At 42.4% G+C, this 20,375-nt stretch overlaps 1 protein-coding gene across 3 annotated transcripts in view; it reads right to left on the minus strand.

The window, feature by feature from the left end:
- RASGEF1B (RasGEF domain family member 1B) overlaps positions 1 to 20,375 on the minus strand; it is a 363,583-nt gene that overhangs the window by 139,297 nt on the left and 203,911 nt on the right. For all 3 annotated transcript variants that reach the window (XM_021718720.1, XM_021718719.1, XM_008070344.1), the window contains exon 2: positions 10,105 to 10,188. The gene's annotated coding sequence lies outside the window, so the exon portion shown is untranslated. The remainder of the gene's footprint in view (positions 1 to 10,104; positions 10,189 to 20,375) is intronic.

Raw genomic sequence — 20,375 nt, forward strand, 5'->3', positions numbered from 1 at the left:
CACCCACTCCAATTCTACTTAATAAAATAGATCTGATAGAATCACCAAAATTGGGTAATATACCTATCTTCCTCAATTATCTCATTGTTTTCAGTTAATAGAGAAGAATTCACACTGGCCAAGGCACCTGCACTTATGGTCTCTGATAAAAATCTTTCCTATTCTTACCATGAGTTCCAGCGTAATAACAGACATTAATCATTTGTGAGGAAAAAAAGGGTTTTATTTTCTTTAATGAAGTTGAGAGTCTGGTACTCTGGCCAAGAGAATGCAAAAATGTACAAGTGAGGAGAAAGGTTCCGAAGTCCAGGTTTGAATGAGCTCTGTGCTCTGAGTATACAGTGAAATGGACAAAGTGTTCATAGGCACAGACAGAATTTCTGGACCATTCAGTGACTGTATGTGCCACATGCTCAACACAAAGAAAAAAAGTATGCTTCTTGAGTAGGAGGAGACAAACACAGCCATTCAACCATGGAAGAGTCATGCCGTAACAGAGGAAAGCGCGAAGCATGGTTTCAACTTAGAAGAGAGGTTGGAGTAGGGGAGGGGAAAAAGAGGAGTAAATTACAAGACAGATTTTGAAAAAGAGGAGGGAAGTAAGCAAGAACAAGTAGAAGGAACAGCATGACCAAGGGCACCAAACTGTAAGGAGCTGCATACAGCACTGGAGGGAAGGGGCCGTGGGAGCAGAGGCCAGCGGGGAGCCACCTGGCTCACTCTGCCATTCAGATAGATACAGATGAACTCAGGGAAGTCATTTACAATTTGTATCCAGGTGAGAGAGGGCAAGGGCCTTCAATACAGTAAGGAAGGAGATAGTGAGATGTTAGGGAATGAGAGCCTTCTGAGTTTGGTGACTGGCAATGCATGAGAGAGAAGGAAGAATTTTGGTCAATGCCCACGCATCCAGCTGGAATTGCTGTGTGGAAGGTAGGACCGTTCACTGAGGGGGGAACAGAGCATTGGAAGTGCAGGAGAAGCAGAAGGGAAAGAGAAGTCAACCAGTTTGCTCTGAACAAGATAAAGTAAATGAACAATAGAATAAATGCAATTGGTCAAAGAGAAAGAGTTGATTTTTTTTAAAGCACTCCAGGGATGGAGCACTGGGGAGTATTGTTGAGTTGTTGTTGAAAGAGAGCTGGAAAAGGTCAGATGAGAATTAGAACAGATTGCTCTCATAAGAGCCAAGAGAGGAATGACTTTAAAGAAGAGGGCACTTGAGTCAAATGCTGCGGAGACCAAGCAAGTCAAAGAAGAATGGGAATGTAGTCCTTGGGTTTGGCAGTTAGGGTTTTTCTACTGATCTTAGCAAGAACACTGTCACTGATGCAGTGAAAGAAGAAAAAATCTTCCATTCCACAAAACATAAGAACAACGTTTTCTATTTCTTCTTTTGTATTTTTTTATTTTTGTTTTGTTATTTTAGAGATGGGTGTCTTGCTATGTTTCCCAAGCTGGAGTGCAGAGTGTTGCAGCTATTCACGGGCACAATTATCACTGCTCCTGTCTGGAATTCCTGACCTTAAGTGATCCTCTCACCTCAGCCTCCTGAATAGCTGAGACCACAGACAAGCACAACTACACCAGCTTCTCTATTATTTTAATCACAACATACTATCTCTTATTGCTGATTTTCATTGAAAGTCCTGTGTAAAACTTACAGTTTTGACTTTTGCAAATGAATAGAGCCTTTTAAGAGTTATTATTCTATAAGCAACTGTCCTTTAAGGTAAAGTTGAATTTTCCACCAAGGAATCTAGTAAGAGGGGTTTCAGAAGGCATTTGAAGAAAAACAGCCCGAGCCCAGGTAATCGGAAAACATGAATCTCAGATTCAACAACGTGAGAATTTCTTTCCTTTTCTTTGTCTGCCCCTCCTTCTCCTCAAGGTGCAGCTACCATGTGAAAAGAACGATGTTTGGTACTTTGGGGACATAAATAAAGAACAAGGCATGATCCTGTCCAACTCCAGCCCTTAGTCAAGGAGATTAGAAGCCAGTACAAAAGACAGATGTGCAATCAACCAGCCTTAAAATAAGGTGGGCTGAAACAAATGTTCATAATGGCATGAGCAAAGTTTCACGAAAGCCCACGGCTGAGTCCACATCTTTCATAAAATACAGGAAATGACCTTTAGAAACACAGACACAGTTGGGGAGTATATCGCACTGCTAATTACCTTCTCTCTCTTCAGATCATAAATTTTTATGTGATCTACTCTCTGTTCACCTCATTTGTACTCATTTATTTTAACAGGCATCCAAACTGCCTGTGTGAAAACCTTAACAGGCGTTTGTGGTAAGTGAAGACTTTAGCTCCACCCTTGACTTTGCTGTGATTCTTTTGTTAAACTGAACGTTAATAATATTTAACTTTGACTCTTTCCACTGAGAGTGTTAATGTTCTTAAAATGGAATGCATAGCCTCATGGGTTAGGTAAGCACCAAGCCTCCTTCTCCTGGCGAGATAAACTGGGACACCTAGCTATTCGGAAGGATTTCTGAGGAATATGATTTTGATCTGAGTAACCTCATGGTGACATCTTTGCAGCTCATACCCCCTTTAAAGCTCTTTGTAATGCAACTGCCTTTAAAGGATCAGCCTAAGGCTGCATGCTCACACATTATTTCCCATTTGTGCAGAGATGCTATTTATAACTGGGGCCTTTTAGAAATTGAAAAACTAAGGTTGGGTTAACTGTAGCCAGAGTGACCCATGATATGAGTCAGGTCATATTTTTTGGGCAGCATTCTGTGTCCTTTCAGGAAACTTTGATTATATTTTAGCTAGAAATAGGAAAGAGATTCTCCCCCCGACACACAAAAAAAATCTCTCTCTGGCAGGTGGTTAAGATATAGGTTCTTGAGTCAGTGTGCCTGAGTCTGAATGTCAACTTTACCATTTATTAGCTCTGTGACCTTGAACAAGTTATCACCTAAAGTCTATCTGCAAAATGATTAAATGAGATACTGCTTATAAAGAACTTACGTTTTGTTTGGCAGAGGTCCCTCAGACAATGGTAGCCATCGTAATAATTATTTTTGTTATTGTCCTGAATTACAGTTTAGAGCACAGAGACTCACACATGGTAGGAATTCAAAGTCTGTTTATTTCTTAGTGGACGCTTGATTGGCTTTTAGCTGAGAGTGCAGTATTTCCAAGGAATGCTTCCTTTGGCTTTCTCAGGGGTGCTAGGAAGGTAGCTAAGGGTACTCAATGGAAGGTAGCAAAATTGCCTTACTTCTGTATTAATTATGTCGATAATTTCTATAATGCAGTCTCTCAGAGCTTAATGATATTTTTTTCTGATCTATGTGAAAAGACAGTATCCATGTCCTTAGGTCAGGGTTTTGTTCCCTGCTCCTAGGTGACACAAATGAGAGTTTCCTTCCCCTCAGTAATGTACCAGGCAATCTACTTAGTGCTTCTCCATCAGAAGTTCCACTTGATGTCTTTCAGCTGAGTTCTGCAAGAGACATGGGGGTGGTGTGGTTGGGAAAGAACCAGAAACTGAGACAAAAAAAAGAATAAACAGTATCTCTGTGATACGTATGTGATGCCGTGCCCTCAGATAGCAGCACATTTCACAGTAATAAGGACCTAGGTATGTGTTGTCATATGTGTGCCTGTGTGCATATGCTGCTGACAAAACATCTATGTTATATTTAAAAAACCAATAGATTGTGACATGTGTGTGCATTTAGTCCATATATGCTATACCACATATTTCAGTCTTTATAGATAAACTGTAAGTCAAGGTCAGAAGAACAAGAATAATTTTTGTTTTGCATATTTATTGTGCCCTATTTTGTAGTAGGGAAGCATCTACATTATTCTGAAATTAATAAATTTATTATTAATATAATATAATTTATATCCCTAATCAATATTCTACAAATATTAATTGTTCATGTTTCATTTATCTTCTATGACTTTTGGGAACCAGCATTGAATATTTTTATGCTTACAGGAGGACATAAAATTAATTGTCATTGGTTTAAGCATATTTGTTAAATTGTATCACAATTCTTTTGAGCATATCAGTTGTCTTTATGAAGCCATCTTGCCTGTTAGGAAGGTGGATGGACTTCTTTGTGACTCAGGTTGAATCTTTTTACTCAGGTGAACTCCTACAGACAAAACCAATGTAGCAAACTACAGCCTAGGTGGTAGTGAGGATCCAGGAATCCAAATTTAAGAGATATATATATTCCTCCCCTGGTTACTTAATATTTACAGGACAATGCTAATGATATCTTTAAAATCCTTTGCTTTAGTCAAACATAGGAAGCCACTAATAAAGACTGCTACTTCAAAAACCATTATGGATGAAGATAGAAGGATGAAGGTACCTCATTGAATAACAAACTAAAATTCTGCATTCATTTCACCATCAACAGACAGGCACTCCCTGCATACCATGTGCACATCATGGTGTCAGATATCGTGGTGAAAGACAGGCTAGGAAACACTGTCATAGACTTTAATGTGTGGTTGTGCAGTAGTGGTAACAGTTGACTTTTTAGAAAGTTCATTTACCAAGCCAAAATAATAAGCTTTATTTCAAGCTAAATAAAAGGAGAGTGGATCTAGAATGAAGAATGAGGTAACAATTCACTCGCTCCATAAAAAACATGTGTGATAGAGTCATAGCAAAACCAACAGCCCAAGATGTTTGACCTAGAGAATTAGAACCTACTTCAGATGATGAAAATAGAACATGGTGTCAAATACGGATGTGAAGATATCTGTGAATATTTCTAAACTAAGGACAGCTCCTACATACAAGTGTAGATAGAAACATTATTTGACAAACAGTGGGCTCCACTACAGTTCTTGAGTTTGAGTAGAAATGTGTTGGCCTTAGTCTTGGGGAGAATTTCTCTGGAATTAGATATGTGGGTTTACTACCTTCAGAACTCAAAGGCAGTGTTCTCTGCTAAGCAAAGTGTGGCTCATCACCCAGTTTTCTGAACCAGAAGTTAGCTTCTTTCTCTCCTTTTCAACAAGGCAAATTTGGGAGATGGTCATTAGCGTGTCAGCATCTTCATTCCTATAACTGGTGTTTATTGTCCCAAGATCTGCCAGTGACTTCCCACAGAGCAGGCAGCCTACTCTCTGCTCTGTGTAGCTGTGTACTAAGATATCACTGTAGCTACAATAACAATGGCTAAAGTAGTAGTGGTGTCAACAAGATGGAAGTGGATTTGTCTTAAGCTATAATCACTGGAGTGCAATCAGTCAAGGGTTCGATGCTGCCAGAGACCCCAGCTCTTCAGTATTTCTCTGCTATTCTCTTTTTGTTTAGATGGCTAGTTCATCTTCTGCTCCCACATCTGTATTCTAACCAGCAAGAAGGGAAAACCTTCCTGTGAAGGGCAGACCTGTAAATTGCATACATCACTTCCACTCACATCCCATTGGCCATATACAGTCAGATAGCCACATCTACCCACAAGGGAGGCTGGAAAATATACTAAATATAGTTTATTTAGAAAGTAAATTGGGGAGAGAGAAAAAGGAGATTCACCTCCCCAAGGAAGGGAAGGGGTCCAAAGCTAGGAAACATGGCAGCCAAAGAGCCATGTGATATACCAGAGTTTAACAAGGCAATGGCTAAAAATATAATCTTTAGCTGGGAGACATGTCCAATCCAAACTACCATTATTTCAGAAGAAGAATACAGACCCTCTTAACTTGAAGTTTCCCTTCATCTTGTCACAAAAATTCCTCAAGAAAAATACTTGACTTAATGCATTTTCCCTCAGTGATCAGAAACCAATATATAAAGAGACATAGTCAAGTCAGTGACACTCACACACGGAAAAGCCAAGTTATGCTTACCTACAACTATAATTGTAATGGCATGTTCTGCTAAAAATTATTACCTTCCAAATTATCACCTCTTGACTTTCGGCATTTTTTGGAAGCAGCGGTAGTCCACAGAATGGTTTTCGGGCTGAGCTCTCCGTCTTCTTGTGTTGCTAAGAGCCCTACGTAATGAATACTGGGTCCCAAGACACGTCCTATAGAATGGGTGCTGCCCATCCACATCTAGCCAATATAATGATATCCCATTCAATGATTTTAAATGGCCTGTGACTTAGATAACGACTCTCCAAATGCTCCCCATTTGCTAAGTTAAGCATTCCTTTGCTAAGAAAAAGTATCCAGTCATTAAAAAAAAAAAAATCTGGGCAACCCCCTCAGGTCCCCTCTCACTGTGGGAGCTTTTCTGTCCTCTCAAACCCTGTTTTCTGAAAAAAAAAAGCTAAAGATTAATCTGTAAAAAGGATGCCTCCATTTCTTTTTCTTCCCACAAGTGCCTTCCAACTTTGAAATGAAGCAGCTCTACACTGTGTGGGTTCCAAGTTCAGCAGTTCCTTTCTTTTTATCTGTTGTTTATGCAGTTACTTCCACCTGGCTCCTTCAGTTTCCCTTCCACTCCCACAGAGACACAGAGGCCTGGGGAGTCTTGTTTGCTTTCTTAGAACACCCGTTCACTTAATAACACTGCTCTCCTTCAAAGCAGTTTATCTCTCCATTTCCTCCTGGTCAAATAAAATCATACATTCAAGTCACATTTCTTTTGGCTGAAGACACAATTAACTATCACCAAAACTACTGTGAGAAAGGCAGGTTGGTCATCATGATCATGAGCAGCCCCTAATTCAAAACAGTTTCAAAACAGCTTTGCTTGTGTGTGCATCTGGAGGACCCTACAGTTTGCTGAGGTCATGGCCTTGATGGTGTTGTTTTAACTCAACATGATCTGCCCAAGGCCTGGCTGGTGGAACCAATGAGAATGTTGTTGGAGAGCCTGGTAGTTCAATTTTATGTCATCCTTTAACGCTACCTGTCTCCTTAATGCCTGTCTCCATTCCCATTGTCTAAGTCCCTTTCAGTAGTCCATTTTGGATCCCTCATTTATTTATTAAAATCCTGGAATTCTTTTTGTGTTTACTCTTAGCCTGTGCAGCCTCTTGGGAGTAACATGTTTACCATCAAGTATGCTAGAATGACTGTCTTAATTTATCCTCCAGAGTGCCTCTTACAAATTACAAAGAAGAGTCCTGGAGTGATAACATGGTGGGATTTGATGAGATAAGTTCAGCTGGGGTTTTCACAACACAGTATTTAGCAGCTACAAAGGAAAGGAAGACAGAGCTGCCAGGTTAGTCCCAGGAAATCCCAAGACACATACTTTCAACATTTGCATTCTTATTTACATAAATTTGTATGTTCCCTTCAAAAGGTGCTGATTCCAATTATGTAAGCGGAAACACTTAATTCCTCTTTATCTGAGGGTGGATAGCCCCATGTTCTAGGCTTGTTCATCGGCTACTGATTTCTCTGGCTTCTCCCTCTCTGCTGCAGGCTTTCCTTCCCTTATTCCTACCCTTTAAACACAACCATAAAGGAAAAGAATTATTATTTACTTGTAAGATTTGAGTTGGCTCCAACATACTCTTTTTTTCCTCCTATTAGCTCACATGGGGCTCCTATGTTTTCCAGTTGGATTTTCACAAGACCCTCCTTCCTCCCCTATACCCCCCTCCCCCATCAAGGAAATGCTATTCCCTAATTCAATTTAGGGCATCATAGTTTGGGTGAGAAAAGTCCCATCTGAGCCCAGCTTTTAGCCTTACACTCAAAGGAACATTTCTCAGTGGTAAGGAAGAAAGCTTGGATTTGGGGCAGACTAACCATAGATTCCAACTATCCACCCCAAATACTGCCTTCCATGGACTCCTATCATTGAAAGCTGACTCTACTCATATTTTCAGTGTCATTTCTGCCCTCCAGGTGCATGAATATCAGAGCTGATTGCAAGATCAATTAATTAGAGTAATTGACAGAAAGGATATTAAGCCTAGAAGCCAGAGCTATGAGAAAAGAGTTTCCTTTGGGAGATATCTCACTCAGCTCATGACAGTCCCGGTGACAGGGTACAGAAGACCTACCTGCTAACTCTGCCCTGGTGGGGGTGGAAGATGGAGTATCACAGAGACAGTACCACTGGGCCAAGAATGGTCACACAGCACTAGATTCACTTATATTCTCAGAAAAGCACCCCCAAAAGTCACTCCCTAACATTTTTACACTGCTGTCCCCTGTCTTCCTCAGGTCTAGGAAACTGGTGAGTAAACTCAGGACCCCCTATTACAATGAAACGAAACTTAGTCAAAAGGGAAAAAGAGACCCTTCAGGACTTCATTGACTTCTGACCTCAGCCTTTGAAATGGCTTTTCTCTGATTCCCCTGACAAAGCTGTGGTCTATTTAGAGCCTACATAAACAAAGTCAAAATACCCAGGGCTGGAGGGGTCGGCAGTGGAAATGAGGCAGTGTGTTAGAAATGCCAGCACATTTTGTGACATGCAGGGCGTTTTTTGTTGTTGGTTGGTGGGTTTAATCTTTGGGCCAAATGATATCCTCTCACTTGGAACTGTAGTCAGCAAGGGGAAATGCAGACCTCACTGAACACAAAGTACAGAAATAGGGTCCCAAGAAGCCTGGGATGCTTCTGCTCTGTTCCACCTGCACAACGTCAACCCCACTGACAGCACGGACAGAGGGTCTGGTTCACCTGGGGGATTTCACACTCTGTACACAGCTGCCTTGGCAGGACTGGCAGCCTTGGCTAAATTACTAGGAATTAGCAGGAAAAATAGAGTCATTTCCTTCAAACACTGCAAAAAGAATCCCAATTCTGCCCACACATATCTATAACTTGAAGAGAGCTCCATTTGAAGAGTTTTTGTTTATTTTTGGCTTTTCCTGGCAGTGACTGTCGCATCCTAGATGCTGGGTGGTGTGTGGTCCAGAGATGCCCTGCAGTAGCAAAGGACAGGAAGGCGATGCAGACTCCAGGGGCACCTTGTGGGTGCTGTCAAGGTGGCCTGGAAAGGAAGCTTGATCTATTCACCAAAGTTTTGTTTCTCTTTCTGAAATACAACATTCCTGTCCCATTTCTTGGGCTAAGCAAATTGGGGGTGTGGTTTCACTATACTTACCAGTGCGTTTTTCATTGATTTATCGATCCATTGTATTTGCATAACTCCTGAGTGCTTGGATACATTGTGAGTAAAATAGGTGAAAAATCCTCATTCTTGTGGATTTATTATATTATTTAATACTTGTGACAGCCCCATGAGGTAGGTACACTTATGATGTTCTTTTTATAGGGGACCTGTTCAAGTCACACAGCCAGTGAATGGAAAACCTGGGATTTGAACCCAGGCAGGCTGGTCTCAGAGAGCCCCTAGTCTCCCCATGGGCTCTGTACTCTCTGGTGGGACTGATGGCTGTGATTGCAGGTGGACAGCAGCAGTAGTTCAGGCATAAACCTGTAATTTCTAGAGGTAAAGTCTTTAATTCCACAAGATAATTTAAATGATAAATATTTAGAGTCTGTTGTGGCTGAATTTCACACTAAGATGTCAGTAATTAAAAGCATCCTCAGTCAGGCACAGTGGCTCATGCCTGTAATCCCAGAATTTTGGGAGGCAGAGGTGAAAGAATTGCCTAGCCTAGGGGTTCAAGACCAGCCTGTCCAACTTGGTGAGACCATATCTCTGCAATAAATAAAAAATTTAGCCAGGTGTGGTGGTGTACACCTGTGGTTCAAGCTATTTGGAAGACTGAGGCAGAAGGATCACCAGAGCCCAGGAGGTTGAGGCTGCAGTGGCTATGATCATGCCACTGCACTACAGCCTGGGCAACCGTGTGAGACTCTGACTCAAAAAATAATTTCAAAAAATAATAAAAGCATCGTCTTTCCTTTTAACAGTTCTCATAAGCAGGGGAAGGTGAATCAAAGAGCTGAGAGACCCAAAGACTGAAGGAAGGTGGGAAAGATGATTTTGGGGTGGAGGTAGAGGCAGGTGCTGAGGCCAGGGTCTCTCAGATCAACAGTTCTCAGGCTTAACATTTTGCCAAGGGCAAGTTCTGCTAGGACAAACCAAATAGTTCAAGTTTGGGATTTTGTCAGCCACTTTTATGAGATCAATGTGATTACTTCACCCAAAGAGCTTAAGACAAAAAGTAAGAGTCAATTGGCTCAAATCACACTGTTCAACAAGAAATGGATTCATTCTTACTTTGCCGACTGGCTTCTCAATCAGAGGGCTTGGAAAGCACACTGGAGTGATGCTGCTGTACACAGAAGGCCTCCATTGCTGTTCCTGCAAGAAAGGAAACACACACAGAGAGATTTCAAAAACGAGGCTGGCTTTCCTGCTGCTCACAACAGTGCCTCAAGCACTGAAGCTCAATGGCTGTCACTTGAAATGCCTGAGTCAGCATCTTTGCATAGCCTCTTCAGTTTGCAGCCTATGCAAACCCATTTGTCCAAGGACACCATTTTGAAGGAATTCATAAATTCAGAATATCCTCATCTTCATCTGTTAAGGTACCTTTCAAGAACATAGACTATGCAAATCTTTTTTTAAAAGAAAATAACTTTCCTAATATCTCATTGTATAGAAACAATGACCACGTATAACCCTCTAGCTTTCAAATCTTTGACTCTATATGAGATAATTTCTGAAATTCTCCACCTGCTACTCACAGCCCTCTCAAGAGCCCATACTTACTCTTTCAGCTTTGACTCTAATCTGACCCATAATAACCCTAAATCTCACACCACATGGAACAATGTGTTTTTCATGAACAATCTTCAATGTCTGCCTTTCTTTTGCTATTCCAGATTCCCAAAACAGTCTTTCTTCAATATCTGCCTGCAAATTCCTACCTGTTCTTTAAAGACCAGTTCAAATTTCCCAGGAAATATTTCACTATTTTTCTAACTAGAGTCAGAAAAAAATTCTTCCCTACCACAGAGTCCCATGGTACTATTATTAGCTATGGCTTAAATGTGTTCCCTGAAAGCGCTGGAAATTTAATTGCTATTGTAACAATGCTAAGAGGTGGGGTCTTTAATAGACTGATGCTGTTATCAGAGAGTAGAGTGGACTCCTAATAAAATAATACATTCAGCTCCCATTTTCTCCCTGGCTTGGGTACTCCTCTCCCCTCTCACCTTCTACCAAGGGAGGACCCTCACCAGATACCAGCACTTGGATTGAGCAGCCTCCAAGAGAACCACAAGGCCAATACATCTCTTTTCTGTGTAAGTTACCCAATCTGTGCTATTCTGTTACAGCAGCATAAAGTGGGCTAAGGCAGCATGCTTGGCCCTGTCTGCTGGGAATGTAAGCTACTGAAGACAGGACTCATGTCATGGTTATCTTCTATCCTTCACAATCTAGTTCTGGTCTTATACGATATAGGTGCTCTTCTTTGAATCAGAGCACATTTTACTCTTGTCAGCTAAATCATTTTCTTTATGTCTTTATTCATTTCCAAAACACTTCGTGAGACCTGCCCTCTCCAATCTCAGCCCCAATCTACACATATTTTTCACCCTCTCTTTTAAATCTTGTTAGAGGAGACATCAAGAGACCTTGACTGATTGAAATCAAACAAATTGAAAACAAACAAATGCTGGGATCGGTGGCTCAGCCTGTAATTCTAGCACTTTGGGAGGCTGAGGCGAGTGGATTGCCTGAGCCCACGGGTTTGAGACTCACCTGGGCAACTTAGTGAGACCTCATCTCTACAATAAATAAATAAATAAATAAATAAATAAATAAATAAGCTGGGTGTGGCACACGCCTGTAGTTCCAGCTACTTAGAAGGCTGAGGCAGAAGGATTACTGGAGCCCAGCAGGTCGAGGCTATGGTGGCCGGGAGCATGCCACTGCACTCCAGTCTGGGTGACAGAGTGAGAATCCAACTCCAAAAAAAAAAGAAAAGAAAAGAAAACAAACAACCTTAATGGTAGGTACCAATAAGCCCCACAACATGAAAATAAGCTTTAAGAATGAATCAGCAAGTACTCACCCATCCCCACTCCCTGCTGTCCATTAATTGGCCGTTATTTGAAAAGTTTTTTCAGTGGTCTTACCAAGGAATGGAGTATGACCCTCTGGAGCCTCCACCTCTGCTGTTACTAATTATTGTATCCCCCTCCCCCAGGCAAATTACTTGTACTCTCAACCAGGGGGGCCCTATCTGCAAATGTGGTTTGTATTATTTATACACATCTCACAGGGTATTTTGCAACTAATTGCAATGATATCTGTTGTCTAGAAAGGCAAGGCATAATTCTCGGGGAAGAGATTCTGTGGTTTACCCTCTGGAGAAGCCATTCAAACCTCTGACTTCTTCCCAGAGTCTGAAAGCAAGGGTTATGGTTGAATTCCGAGAGATGTGGATTTCTGTCCGTGAGGAGTTAAGTGAGACCAGCAACTCATTTCACAGGTCATGTTCCAGCCATCAAAGTGTAATTACCATCAAACCCCACTGGCATGGGTCCCAACCGCATTAGTGAACGCATGAATGAAAGTTCCAAAGGATCCCATTACCTACTCTCACCTTCCAGAGATAAAAAGACAGTGAATGGCACCAGAGGAAAGGCCAAAAAAAAATCAGCTTGAGATGGCAACTTTTTTTTAATAACTGAAAATAACCATTTCAGTATTGACGATAGGAAAACATGATTCTGTTTCAAGAAAGTCCATCTGCAGAAGCAGGAGATGAATCTGGAGAATTCTGCCCTTCACATGGGCTCCTCTAGTTGCTATGGCAACGTGCAACTAGCTTTTTCAGGGTGTTATGTAGTCTGGTTTTCCTTAGACCAAACCTTCCCTTGATTCATTTGCATTGGGTACACTTAAGACCAAAACAACCCAGCAGTTGCAAAGCATAGATTTCTTACCTAAAAATTATTTGGTGGGAAAGTATGATTCTGAGCCACACATACAAGGGAACTTTGGAAACAATGGTTTCATGTGCAAAACACAGAGCAGTGATGGGCATATAGTGACTATTAGATGACATTTCCCTTGACCTATCCCTCGTCCTCATTTCTCCCCACAGGGTTTTGTCATGGTTGTCTGGGTGACTGTTGTTCTACACCAACTCGCCATTTGCTGACTGTGGGGTGTGGGGACTGAGGACAAACTAGGAATAAGGGTAGTAGCAAAGAATTTGAGAAGAGCTGTCAGCCTCAGGCAAATCAGCTATCCTTTCCAAATCTCTAGGAAAGGAGGGCAACTATTATCACCCTTATCTTCTTCCAAGAATAACTTCAGAGCCCTCCAAAAAGCCAGAACTTCCCAGAGGTTTCCATAGGAAAAGCACCTCATCTGAGACTGGACTTGTAAAAGGAGACCAGAGACATTGTTAAGGCCTTGAATTGTAACTGTAATGACTACCCTTGGTGTTTATCCTGGTGCCTGAAATATAAGAGCAACTTCAGATGCAAAAGAAAAGAGACAACCTAAGTTTGAGGAGGAAAGGTATGAGGGTGGTCCTGCAGGCTCAACCAGTTGAGTGAGCAGTGGGATCAGTCCATATGGCATCTGCTAAGCCGTGTCCCCATGCAGCTCAGATGACCAAATGACCCTGATGACTCTGAAGGAAAGAATGCATGCTCTCTCAGAAAGCTTGATTTGATACTCCATACACAACAAGGATGCTTGTGTTGGTCCACTGCCTACCTCTCCCTACACCTCTAGGAAGACAGAAGCAGATTCTAGTTTCAGGTTTGTCCTCCTCTCTCCCACCTCACCATCACTCATTATTTACCAGGACCAAAAGTAACAGTCCTGTGTGTCTGTGCAGCATTTTCAGAGAACAGTTGACAAGGCACTTTGGTTGGCCCTCACTCTGCTGAAAAGCCAAGAGCTGTTTCTGGGTTTTAGGACGTCCAGAGAATGGTGACCTTTCAAACAACAGGAGCAGAAGAAGGAGAAAGTTCCTAAAACGGGGTATGTGGTATAGTTCGGCACATGCCTGGCCCCTGCTCTGTCTGGCTCCCCAGCCAGTCTGTTGAGGCCAACCAACCGGGATCTGAGCTCACCCCGCCTGTCCCAGCTGGAGTTCCTTCCTTGGAGGGGTCAGGCACACAGATGCAGAGGCGGGGTGGCCTTGGGAAGGGAGGAGGCCTGGGTGGAGGACAGCGCAATGCTGACTCACTCAGACCTAACTAGACTTCCTCCACTTGTCCACACTCCAGTACGGCTTCTGGCGAACTTGAGTAAACTGTGCGCACTGCCACATCTTCCTCCCTCCTTTTGGGCTGATATCATAGCCTGTGAGCAGGGAGGTCACAGGAGAAAACACTCACAGGCATCTGGTTTGTAAGTTGGCCAGACAAGACCCTGTGGAGCCTGAGCTGCTCATCCAGGCTGCAGCACCTCACTGGCACCCAATTCCCTGAAACAACTCTGCTATGTTTGTGCATTTAAATGTCCATTTCCTGGATGATTTTCATGCTGATTTTTTTAAATGTCCCTAGTGGGCTACCCCCCTTCCCTGAGCTTTGTGCATCTTCAGTACCACCAGGCTACCATTACAAGGAACATCAGGACATGCACTGTTGAAACACCCTGCAGTCCCAGATACAGGCTCTTTCCCGTCACCCTGCTCACATGCTTCTGAGTCTCCCACCAGCCTGTATCCAAATGCATGCATGTTTAGTCAGATATCACTTTGAAAACTTGAAAAAAATAGTTTTGATTTTTAATTATTATTGGTACCTAATGGGGTATATATTCGTGGTGTACATGTGCTTTTCTGATATAAGCATGCAAGGTACAGGACTCCCAGCAGGGCAGCTGAGGCACCCATCACCTCAAGCATTGATCTTTAGAACACCACTTTGTATCAACCTCTTCAAACTCTTGTATCCACCTAGTATCATGCATTACGTGTTTTATGTTGTTAAATAGTTTCTAGATTTATAATATTCAATAACTACACAATGCTCCATCAACATGATAGATTACAGTGAATTTAATATCTTCATACATATTTTTATTTCCATTTTTTTCCAGTAATTAAATATACTTTTTTTTTTTGGTCTTTTGAGTCATTTCTTTAGAATACATTTTCAGGAGATTAGGATTCCTAGGCCAAAAAAATTGACATTTTTGTGGCTCTTTGTATTTACTATATATTTATTTCAAAAGGATTAGAGTGGTTCACACAGCTATCTCTTATATATAATATACATACATATGTATGTATATACACACCCAACAACTCTTTGTTTTTCTTAACAACAAACCACTGAGCAACATGTCATGATTAACCTCATATTTATAGATGTAGACACAAAGGGTCGCAGAGGTTAAGTAACTCAGTGTCAGATGACCAATGTCCCTTTTATGAGTTTCATTGGCTTCAAGCACCTGCATCCAATATGTTCTTGGTTTCAATGAGTAATTGCTGACTATGTCTCTGTCCTGTAATTTTTTCTGCTTGTGTCACAGTGAAACAACAAGTTTGAAATCAGAAGTGTCGGGTCTATAGCTTACTAGCTTTGAGACGTGGAGTATGCTAATGAACCTTGCTAAGCCTCAGTTTCCCCAGATGTAAAATGAGATGATAACTTATCACAGGCTTGTTTGGAGGATTTAAATTAAAGTTCACCTCAGCAAAGAAACTTACATGATAAGTACTCTTATTACTTTTTCATGATAATAGAAAATATTTTCTTGTTATTCTTCCTTGGTGCCTCTTCATAGTAAAATAGTAGGTATCTATGAATCTCAATTGTAATTTAATAGAATTCCTACCCTGTTGTCAATCAGCAAATTATTCTCTGACTATTGTAACTTAGTTCTTTGCTACATTTATAAGAATTTTTATATAAGATATTTATTTATAAGGTAAGCAATATTAAAGTGCAAAATAAAAATAATAAAAACTATAAAATGTACAAAATTGATTATTTAGAGGTTTTATTAAATACATTTAAATAGGCATGTTTATTTTTAAATTTTAAACATATTCAGTATTACAAATCACAATTATAAATTTTACTCATTTAAAATAAAACACAAAGTTTCTGAAACAATCAACTATTTTAAATGTTTTTTCAAAAATAATCAATTGTGAGTTAATAGAATAAGCATAGATTTATAAAAGTGCTTATGAAATACACTGCTGTCTGCTTCCAAGGGCTTTGTCCACAAGGTCATGATACAGTGGAAAGCACATTAGCTTCTCCCTCTGAAGACCTAGATTTGAAAACTGACTTTGATACTTGCTTGACATGTAACCTCCTGTGAGCTCATTCATTTAGCAACAGAAAGTACAGCATATAATTTACTTTTTTAAAAAGAAGATGCATTAAGGCAATGTATCTGAAAACACTCAATCAACAATCTTTATACTTCTCTCAGGAATGTCCAAATCAAGATGTGAGAGTGCACCCCCCAGCAATCCATTCCCTGGTAAGACGGAACTCTAAATTCAGTGGGGAGCTGCTTAGACCTGCAGCAAACTTGTGGAAAGGTGTTAGTGGGCAAGAGGCACATCATGAGCTAAAATACGTCCCCCTCAAATTCACATGCTGAAGTTCTAACTCCCGGTACCTCAAAATATGACTATTTGGAGGTAGGATCTTTAAAGAGGTGATTAAGTTAAAAAGAGGGCACAGGATGAACCCTTATCCAAAATGACCGATGTCTTTGTGAGAAGAGGAGATTAGGGTTGCACACATGCACAGAGAAAAGCCCATGTGAAGACACAGGGGAAACCCCTGTATCCTAGACTTTCAGTCTTCAGAAATGGGAGGAACAGAATTTCTGTTGTTTAGGCCACCAAGTCTGTGGTACTATAGTATGGCACCCCTAGCAAACAAATACAAAGCTTCCTAAACAAAAACAAAGCCTTGATATCTGTGGAAAGGACTCTGAGGACAGCAGGCAGGGTGAAAAAGGTTTCCAGTGGACTGGGCAGAGGGTGCTGCCAGGACTGTGAGAAGCAGGGGCTGATGTATGTATGGGCAGGTTCTAAGGCAGGACTAGGCAGGCACGGGCATCTCCAGGGGAGTAGGATGCTCCCTCAGGACTAGTGGCAGGAGGTAAACACAAATGTTTAAGAAGAGGGGTAAATGTTAAGGACAAAGGTAGGCAGAAGATGCAGTGAGAGCAAAGGAGGACCTGCCCACCACAGCCAGGAGAGGACTCACCCGCTGCCTGGAAGCTTCCAGGAGGAGATGATACAGGGGCTGAGTGCAAAAGGACAGAACGAAAGTCAGACGGATGAAGCAGTGGAGTGTTAGGGGAGGGAGTACCTGAAGATAGGAAAAGGGACTTACCATGTTCAAGGAAGAGAAGAATCACAAGGGAAAGGAAAGAGGCATGGAGGAAAAAGACGTGCTGAGTTTTTCTGGGAACCACAGACACTTGGGTGCTGTTAAATCTCACAGAGTGACACCAGGATGGTGCAAGACAGTACAGGAAGAACGGGAGGAGCTGTGTGATCCTTCTAACAATGTCTAAGGGGGTTACTTGGCATGCAGAGGGGCGGATGCCTGTGGGGAAGAGCTAGAAGCTTAGCCACTAAGCCACCAGTGCCACAGCCAGGAAGGAACGGCTAACACTTGGAGGTCTGTGCTGGCAATGTCACAGAACAGCTGGAGAAGGGGAAGCAGATGGAAGAGACAGCACACTGAAACTCATCAGAGCTCATCCATAGGAAAGCGGGGAAAGAGGAGGAGACAGGGAGCACAGACTCTTGCTGGGGTGACAAGGGAAGACATGGTATGGGAAGAATGCAGGAGGCTCTGGGAGGGACAGAGTGCTGGACTGGGCAGGGCTTGGCATCAAAGGCACAAAGAGCCCTCGTACCTTGGAGTTCTGCTTTCCAGTGGGTCCTTCCTTGGGTGAATGTCATACCACATTTTGGCTTAACTTGGCTCCCCATTTCAACCTGAACCTTTTGCTACAGTCAATACACGCAGCCACTTACACACACACACACACACACACACACACACACACACACAAATGCTTCTGGATCCCTTGGTTCCTTCTCACACCCATCTCCCCTTCTTATCCATCTGGCTCCACCAGTCACCACGTGCAGGAACTCGGGCAGGTTGCTGCATCTTTTCAACCTTAAACATCCCCACACAGCAGATGGAAATCCCGCTGATGCCCTTGGAACAAGGTTGCTGTGTAGATTATGTGAAAGACGCACAGTATGCAGCAGGACACAGGAACGAACCTCTCATGCAGACTTGAGGGTGGAGAGGGGTGAGGGTTGCGAATGCAGGACGTCTTCACGAGTGGTCACCCACTCCTGTCTACTTTCCCCCATTAACATCACTTCTGTGGCCCCCCGGGAATGTTCTCCCTTACTGCTCCCCTCAGATTCATTCTCCACACTGCACCTGAAAGATCTTCTTAAAAATAAACTGAATTGCATGCCCCCCTCTCTCTTCTCTTCCCTCCAAAACCAAACTCTTGTGGTTTCCCACTGCTCTCAGATGCAGACTAAAATTCCATTCTGGCTTGTAGGCCCTTCTTGGCCAGGCCACTTCCTGCCTCTCTGGATTCATATGGTACCATTTTCCTCCTGCTTTTAGTACCTTGAATATCAGGCTCTCTCCTGGCCCAGGACCTTCCCTCTTGGTATCCCACTTTCTCACTCTCCTTTCTCAGTTTATCCCTGCAGTTTGCAGCTCAATTCCAATTTCTGCTGGGTTACATTCACTTCCTCCTATGTTTTAATTCTGCAAAGCATTTCTCCCTTGTGGCCCCATCACTATTGCAATTGACTTGAGCATATTTTTGGCACACTTGTTTATATGACTGTTAATAAGAGAGCGCATATCATCTGTCTCCACCTTCCTCTGCCCCTTAACCCTAAGCTCCTCGAGGGTCAGGGTCTGTTCTGCTCTTGTTTCCGAGAAATCCCTATACCTAGCACAATGCCCGCATTGTCACTGGCACTCAACACATATTTCTTAAGTAAATAAACACAAAGTCAAATAAACAAATGGATGAATTCTTAAGGCAATTCTTAAAAGAGTGGGGCAGACAAAGAAATTAGGATAGGACTTTCCAGGCACAGGATAAACACACATAGACAGAGAGAAGAGAAGGCAAACTTAGTGGAGTGATTGCAAATTGTCTGAAAGATTGCAGAGTGCGCAGGAGACTGGCGAGGTAGGCAGGGCCAAACCATAAAGGGCCTTGATTACCATGAGGATGTGGGAGAAAAGGGGAACTATTGTAGGCAAGGAGTGTCTGGCGTGACTACGTGTGCTACAGGAATCACTTGGTGTCATAGGGAAGAATGTATTAAAAGAGTCTGAGGCGGGAGGCCCAGAGGTCAGGCAGGACTCCGGGAGCCAAAGTGAGGTGGTGTTAAGTGGTGTTATCTGAGGATCCAGGGAAGTGGTCAGATTCAGGAGATTCCATCTGTTGCCTCTTCACAGCTAATGGTAGAACCGTCCTAAGGTTGTCTATGACTTGGCTCAGTAAATGCCCTCAGCCCATCTCTGCATGGATCCTGATCCAGGTGGAGTTAGCATTGTGTCTTTGTGATCCAAAATAAGAGAAGAACAGAATGGAGCCATCTTCAGAGTTTGGGTGGAGAATGAGAAAGAAAAGGTGTCAACAAAGGCAACCCTGTTCTTGGATTGGAGATATGTGTCTCGCCTGAACTTTTAGAATAAGGCATGTTGTTTTTGTTCTATGGATAAATGATCAAGATATAAATAAACTATAGTAGATACTCTTCTGGATGCCATTTTGGCAACACACTGCATTCCTGATAGTTCATTCAAGGCCAACTTCATGTGTGTGTGACCTGCATAATAGACTCAGAAGGGGCCTACACTTGGTATAATGCTACGTTGTTGCCATTTGGTTTCTTAATAACTTTATCTTTGAACTTTATTTTATGAGCAAAGGCAGAAGGGGCCGTGGCAGATGCTTCAAGCAAAGGGGATAATCACGGCTTGCATGTCTGTTGCTCCTTGCCACACCCTTTGCATACCGTGTTTGCAGGGTCCCATGAACACAGAATTCACAGAACCACAATGTGTGGGAGTTCAGAGGGACTCAGAGCAAGTGCAAGGTGAGTACGTTGTATCTTCAACTGAGTAAACAGGGATGTGACAACCTGAAACCATGCTCTCTATCGGAACCAGAACTCACTTTGAATGCAACATGAAGGCAATGGTGGTATGAAAAACACAAACATCATGTCTGCTCGGGATGAGCAGTTATGGGACACTGTCAGGGGAGGGCACGTAACAACATAAAGCATACCTGATCCTAAACCAGGGGAAGTGAGGACCATTTGGAGGCCCAAACTTCACTTGCACATAAATTACTCAAGTACCTAATCCTAAATTGTACTCCATATCTTTAAAATAAAATAAAATAGCCGGGCTCCGTGGCTCAGCCTGTAATCCCACGCCTTGGGAGGCTGAGGTGAGTGGATTGCCTGAGCCCGCGGGTTTGAGACCCGCCTGGGCAACTTGGTGAGACCCTGCCTC

Source organism: Carlito syrichta, unplaced genomic scaffold (assembly GCF_000164805.1).
Source record: "Carlito syrichta isolate Samal-C Ts95f unplaced genomic scaffold, Tarsius_syrichta-2.0.1 Scaffold313359, whole genome shotgun sequence".
NCBI classification, from domain to species: domain Eukaryota; kingdom Metazoa; phylum Chordata; class Mammalia; order Primates; family Tarsiidae; genus Carlito; species Carlito syrichta.